Source organism: Triticum urartu, chromosome 7 (assembly GCF_003073215.2).
Source record: "Triticum urartu cultivar G1812 chromosome 7, Tu2.1, whole genome shotgun sequence".
Lineage (NCBI taxonomy): Eukaryota > Viridiplantae > Streptophyta > Magnoliopsida > Poales > Poaceae > Triticum > Triticum urartu.
This window is the reverse complement of record NC_053028.1, coordinates 479,359,320-479,367,415: the sequence shown is the minus strand read 5'-3', so window position 1 is coordinate 479,367,415 and position 8,096 is coordinate 479,359,320.

Below are 8,096 nucleotides of genomic sequence, written 5' to 3'. Positions count from 1 at the left end.
AATATCCAAAATGCTAATGATTATTGCACTAGTCATGAGAAAAAGTTTCTTATAGGCATGTCAATTTTTGTGGAGTGGAAAGACTTTGTGAAGACGTGCCTTATAGGGGAGATAGATTTTGTAAGAAGCATAAGCATGATAGAGCCAATTTTTTGCTCAAAGTGATAGATGAATTTGCTACAAAATTATGCTCTCTTTGTCCTGTTACTTGTGAACTTTGCCATAAAGTTCGTCACCTTAATTTCCAATGCATGCTTTTTCATGATCGAATCGTGTCCAATTATTGTAATAACTTGATCACCCTTGAACTTTATAATGAGCTTTGTCTATTTTGGGGGAGTAAAGAATTAACACATCAAAATAGTTGGTTTGAAGTATTCATTCTCATGGAGTATATTGAAACTAATCTAAAAAATATCTATATGATTTGCATGGTAAATTGCAATGAGAATGTTTATATTGCCAACTATAGAAAGACGGGAAAACCAATAGAATATAAAAGGAATACTAATGAAAGGGTAAATATTTCCACTTTCCCTCCTATTGTCTTTCATGATGAAATAGGTGACGAGGAGGAGCTCCCTATTCAACCAATCTCATCAATAAGAAGCTCGAAATAATTAATTAAACCCACACATGATGTCGTGAAGAAGAAGAATAGAATAAATAATAGAGATAAAAAGGTATCTCTCAAATAATGTTGCTCCTATTATTGTTGTGCCTCATGAAAATGTATCAAAAATAATTGTGGAAGATGATGCACTTGATGATGATATTGCTTCTTTGTCTCATGGCACAATGTTCGAGAGCACTATTGATGATGATTTTGTTATGCTTATTTCTTGTTGTGATAATTATGATTGGGAATATAATGATACTTCTATAATATTGGAAATCTTTTTGGCACCAACTTCGGAAATTATGATGATAGTAATTGTTATACCATTGGTGATATTCATACTATTAATGATGAGAGTGATTATGCTTATGATATGCCAAGCCACAAGCTTGGGGATGCTATGTTTGATGAGAATGACATGTTTGAGAATTTATTTGCTGCAATTAATGTTTGTCCCAAGCTTGGGGATGCTATGCTTAATGAAGATGACCTTTTTAGTCCGCCTACTTCGAAAGATCAAATTTGCTATGATGATTTCATGCCTCCTATTTATGATGATTGCAATATTTATGGAAGTGGGTTTGGAAGGGTGTTAACTTTAGATAATATTTATCCCACTATTTTGGAGGGTGTTGAATCCTATTGTAATGATAAAAGTGGATTCAGAGAGGTCATGACTTTATTTAGTAATGATTCCACTATTCCGGAAGAGGTTTCAATTGACTATGTTGAGAACAAAGTTGCTACTTATGATGATTATAGTGATGATATTTATGTTACAAAAAGTAGTGATGATTATTTTCATAATTTTGAATATCCTTTTACTGAAAAATACTCCTTTAATGTGGAAACAATTTATAGTATTCGAGTTTCATATTATACCCCCACTATTGTGAATGAGAAAAAAATTGCTTATATGGAGCGTAATAAATTTTCTATGCTTTTGGATCATGAAAGGAATGCTTTATGTGATGGTTATATTGATGAATCTATTCATGATGCTAATGAAAACTATTATGAGAGAGGAACTTATGATTCATGATGCTCTCTTTATGTTTCAATTCTTATCTTTTATGTGAGCATGATTGAAATCATCATGCCTAGCTAAAAGGCATTAAAGAAAAGCGCTTGTTGGGAGACAACCCAATATTTATACCTACTGTTTTTGTGTGTTCACATGATTAAACTACTGTAGTAATCATGTTTTATAGCTTTTGTTTCAATGAAGTCCCATGTAAAGCCTTTGGGATAGTGTGGATGATAGTTGATTTGATTCTATGCAAAAATAGAAACTTTTGTGATCAGTCCAGGATTTTAAAAATTCAATGGAATGTGCTTTTGATCTGAATTTTTTACAGGTGATATATAGACAAATTCCCTACGTTTTCCTAAATTTTCAGAATATATTTAGCAGCAGAAGTATGGTTGTTGTCCAGATCATTATAGACTGTTCTGTTTTTGACAGATTCTATTTTCAACGCATAGTTCGCTTGTTTTCTAGTTTCTATGGCTTATATTGATTAATATAAATTGTAGAAATGATATGCTACGGTAGGCATTGTGTGAGAACAATTATGAATCTTGTCTTTGACAGAACCAAAGTGGATGATTTGTCTTTAATTTATCATACTAACCTATCTCACGAAGTTTCGTTAAGTTTTGTGTGATTGAAGTTTTCAAGTTTGGGTGAGATATCTATATGAGGAGAACAAGGAGTGACAAGACCCTAAGCTTGGGGATGCCCAAGGCACCCCAATGTAAAATTCAATAAAGATCCAAGCAACTAAGCTTGGGGATGCCCCAAAAGGCATCCCCTCTTTCGTCTTCAACATTATCGGTAACCTCACTTGGAGCTATATTCTCATTCGTCACATGATATGTGTTTTTCTTGGAGCGTCATTTTATTTTTCTAGAATTTGCTTGCTGTTATTTAGAACAATGTTTTTGATATGTCTCCATCGTATCTTCTTTTCTAAACACTTTTGACCTTGTTTTGGAATCTAACTTGCATGATTTGAATGGAACTAACCCGGACTAACGCTATTTTCAGCAGAATTCCCATGGTGTTATTTTTGTGCAGAAATAAAAGTTCTCGGAATGACCTGAAAATCAACGGAGAATATTTTTGGAATATATAAAAATACTGGCAAAAGAATCTACATCAGGGGGTCCGCACCTTGTCCACGAGGGTGAGGGCGCGCCCCCCTGCCTCATGGGCCCCCTGATGCTCCACCAACCTCAACTCCAACTCTATATATTCATGTTCGGGGAGAAAAAAATTAGAGAGAAGGATTCATCGCGTTTTACGATATGGAGCTGCCACCAAGCCCTAATCTCTCTTGGGAGGGCTGATCTGGAGTCCGTTCGGGGCTCCGGAGAGGGGAATCCGTCGCCATCGTCATCATCAACCTTGCTCCATCACCAATTTCATGATGCTCACTTCCGTGCGTGAGTAATTCCATCGTAGGCTTGCTGGACTGTGATGGGTTGGATGAGATTTATCATGTAATCAAGTTAGTTTTGTTAGGGTTTGATCCCTAGTGTCCATTATGTTCTGAGATTGATGTTGCTATGACTTTGCTATGCTTAATGCTTGTCACTAGGGCCCGACTGCCATGATTTCAGATCTGAACCTATTATGCTTTCATGAATATATGTGAGTTCTCGATCCTATCTTGCAAGTCTATAATCACCTATTATGTGTTATGACCCGTTAACCCCGAAGTGACAATAATCAGGATACTTACTGGTGATGACCGTTGAGGGAGTCCTGGATTAGGGGGTATCTGGACAGTCGGACTATATCCTTTGGCCGGAATGTTGGACTGTGAAGATACAAGATTGAACATTTCGTCCCGTGAATGGATGGGTGAGGGAGTCCTGGATTAGGGGGTGTCCGGATGGCCGGACTATACCTTCAGCCGGACTCCTGGACTATGAAGATACAAGATTGAAGACTTCGTCTCGTGTCCGGAAGGGACTTTCCTTGGCGTGGAAGGCAAGCGTGGCGATACGGATATGTAGATCTCCTACCATTGTAACCGACTTTGTGTAACCCTAACCCTCTCCGGTGTCTATATAAACTGGAGGGTTTTAGTCCGTAGGACAACATACAGAACAACAATCATACCATAGGCTAGCTTCTAGGTTTTAGACTCTCCGATCTCGTGGTAGATCTACTCTTGTACTACCCATATCATCAATATTAATCAAGAAGGACGTAGGGTTTTACCTCCATCAAGAGGGCGCGAACCTGGGTAAAACTTCGTGTCCCTTGCCTCCTGTTACCATCCGGCCTAGACGCACAGTTCGGGACCCCCTACCCGAGATCCGCCGGTTTTGACACCGACATTGGTGCTTTCATTGAGAGTTCCTCTGTGTCGTCGCCATCAGGAAGGATGCCTCGCCCCGTCTTTAAAGACGGCACCGTTGCTAAGGGAGCTTTGGCTGTCGGCCAAACCCTCCGGCTAGGTGGTTTTCTTATGACCGCCTGTCCGCTTTGCGCCGACGATGACCTCTCGAGCCATCGAAAACAATCTTCATGTCAGCTCGGAACTCGCCGAGCAGTTAGATCCAATGGAGCTCTCCTCCATAAATGAGCTCTTGGATCACATCGCTGCCCTGGGAGTCGCTACGGATTACGACCAGATTGGGCCTAAACCCGATCTGAGAGAGATTAACTCTCCCCAAGTCACCCATCACGTTGCTGTGGTAGAGGGACAGTGCGGCGACCCTTCATCTATCTTAAGGACTATCTACGTCCGGATACCCGATCCCTCCAAGCCGGATACTCGCGGAGGGGAGGATATCACTCAAGACCTGAACTTAGAGTCAGGCGACGGGCTGGATTCATTGGACAACATCCGGGAATCCAAATTTTCGAGTTCGGAAATTCCTCGGCCTCTGAGCCTCAGATTGGGTGAGGCTTCGGATTTAATTCCACCCACCCACCCGAACATAAGCGATCTATCCCAAATCAGGCAAGAGCTGGATGAAACAGTACATCATTATTGGGCCAGATTCCTCCTGGTTAGGAACAGGATAAGGGACTGCCGCAAGGAAGTCACAATCTCAATCTTCTGCAATAATTGCACGGACTAGGGAATCCTCAACACCATAAGTCGCCGTGATATTACACGCTTCGCTAACCTAGCGTCCATTGTACGAAAGTACTGTGTGATGGAAAGCGCCTGGAAAACCGAAATAAAATTTTGGGACGATCCGTCCCTGAATACAAACCCAGTCCAAAATAAAAGGGTGCATCATCGCCAGACACCCGGGTCAAACACCAAAAAGCAAAACCCTCTATAGGGCATGGAACCGTACTGGAAGGGTGGCTTAATGGACATGTGTAAAATTCACAGTACAGAGGACGCCACACCAACTCACAGTCTTAGAGCATGTTGGATACTCCGGCAGGTGGCCAAAATTGGCAAAGATCTCCTAATTCCGGAGGCAACAGAAAGCCACCCCAGAGACACCAATACGGTATTAACAGTCTTCGAGACTTTCGAATCAAATAATATGCGAAAAAGGACACTCCGCAGCCTTGCCAAAGTCTACCAGGTAGCAACAATAAACCCATAGAGTGACACAGTTATTACCTTTAACGCCAGTGATGAACCTAAATTTCGAACAGCCCGAGCACCAGCCGCATTGGTCCTCAGTCCAATAGTGGACGGATTTCGTCTTACCAAGGTACTCATGGACGGCGGCAGCGGATTGAACCTCATTTATGAGGAAACGCTTCAAAAAAATGGAAATAGATTGGAACCACATTGAGCAAAGCAGCACAACCTTTAGAGGAATAATCCCCAGTCGGGAAGCGCGCTGTACAGGAAAAATCACACTAGATGTGGTGTTCGGCACGCCAGATAATTACAGGTCCGAAGAGGTCACGTTCCATGTGGCTCCGTTCAACAGCGGTTATCACGCTCTGCTAGGGCGGGAAGCGTTTACAATATTCCAAGCAACACCCCATTACGGGTACATGAAGCTCAAGATGCCCGGGCCTAACGGGATCATCACTCTCGCTAGTGATCCGGACATAGCACTCCGTGCCGAAAACAAGACAGCCGCACTGGCTCTTGAGGCACTATCTGAAGCCCTAGCGGCTGAGGAACTGACTACGCTGCGCTCCACGGTGAATAGGGATGATGTGGTACTCGACAAAAGATCCAAGTCCACCTCCTTTAAACCGGCGGACGAAATAGTCAAAATCCAGGTCCATCCAATGGACCCCAATAAAACAGCTTCCATCGGGGCACAGTTAAACCCTGATGTAGACGCCACACTGTGAGAGTTCCTATGAGAGAACCGGGACATTTTCTCCTGGCACCCTTCAGACATGCCAGGAATCCCACGCAGGCTGGCCGAGCACAGCTTAAATATCCTAAAAGGATTCAAACCTGTCAAACAAGCTCTTCGGCGTTTTTCCGAACCTAAGAGACAAGCCATGGGAGAGGAGCTAGCAAAGTTATTGGAGGCCGGATTCATCAGAGATATAAAACATCCGGACTGGCTAGCAAACCTGGTGATGGTACCAAAGAAGGACAAATCATGGCGCATGTGCGTTGATTTTAAAGACCTTAACAAGGCTTGCCCAAAGGATCCCTTCCCCCTCCCCCGCATCGATGAAATTATCGACGCTACCGCAGGACACGATTCGTTGGGTTTCCTCGATGCATATTCCGGCTACCATTAAATCAAGATGGCAGAATCAGACCAAGCCGCAACGGCATTTATAACACCATACGGCCCATTCTGCTTCAACACAATGCCCTTCGGGCTCAAAAACGCCGGCGCAACATATCAGCGCATGATTCAGACATGTCTGGCAAACCAGATCGGCAAAACAGTGGAGGCATATGTAGATGATGTGGTCGTCAAAAAAAGACATGTCGAATCTCTAGTAGACGACTTGAGGCTCACATTTGATAACCTCTGAACATACGACATCAAGCTCAACCCGGAAAATTGCGTTTTCGGCGGCCCAGCCGGAAAGCTCTTGGGCTTCATTGTATCCGGTAGAGGAATTGAAGAAAATCCAGCCAAGATCCGAGCTCTTTCACAATTGGATATCCCAAAGGAGCTCAAACAAATAGAAAAGTTAACCGAATGCGTGGAGGCTCTAAGCCGCTTTATCTCCTGCTTGGGAGAAAAGGCCCTACCCCTTTACCGCCTCCTTCGGCGCACCGAACACTTCGAATGGACGGATGCAGCCACGGCCGGACTCGACGAAATAAAAGCCATATTGGCAACAAACCCAGTCCTGGTCGCGCCAAACATTGGCGAACCAATGCTATTGTACATTGCAGCAACACATCAGGTTGTAAGCGCAGTGCTCGTCGTCGAACGAGAAACGGACGGACACAAATTCCCCCTTCAAAAGCTGGTCTATTATGTGTCCACTGTCATCACTCCGTGCAAATCACGGTACCCGCATTATCAAAAGATTGCTTACGCGGTATTCATGGCATCCCGGAAGCTACGACACTACTTTCAAGAGTGTTCAATAACAGTAGCCTCGGAAGTACCACTTAACGATATTATAAACAACCATGATGCAACGGGCCGGATTGCAAAATGGGCCATTGAGCTCCTCCTGTTCGACATAACTTATAAGCCACGGCGAGCCATCAAGTCGCAAGTTTTGGCCGACTTCGTCGCAGAATGGACGGAGGCCGAACTCCCTAAAGAGTACGGCACATATTCAAATTGGATCATGCATTTTGATGGCTCCAAGATGTTGGCCGGACTAGGGGCTAGCGTCGTTTTGACGTCCCCCACAGGAGACATAGTTCAATACGTACTCCAGATTATGTACACAGACTCCAACAATGCAGCCGAATATGAGGCCCTTTTACATGGTCTCCGGATGGCAATATCCATGGGCATTCAACGCCTAGAGGTGCGCGGGGACTCGAACCTCGCAATATCCCAAATAAATGGGGACTTCGATGCCAAGGATCCAAAAATGGCAGCTTACCGCAACGCCGTCCTAAAAATGTCAGCTCGGTTCGAAGGGCTTGAATTTCACCATATAGCCCGGGAAAATAATCAGGCGGCAGATGTCCTGGCACGCATCGGCGCAAAACGCGATGTAGTCCCCCCCCCCAACATCTTCTTGGAAAGGCTGTTCAAGCCATCCATAGTATGGGAAGGGGAGCCAAACAATAATAGCCCGGACCCAACCGCACTGCCCGACACCGAACATTCTGACACAATCGGAGGCTCTGCCAATGAAATAACACCTTCAGCCCACGTAATAATGGCCGTCATCGCCCCGTGGACAGAACCATTCCTCGCCTACCTTACTTGGCAGGAACTCCCCGAGGACCAAAATGAGGCACGCTGCATAGTGCGGCGATCCAAAGCCTACAAAGTCCACAAGGGAGAGCTTTATAAGAAAAGCACTACCAGAGTCCTCCAAAGCTGCATCTCCGAAGAGGAAGGGCGGAACCTCCTGGTAGAAATT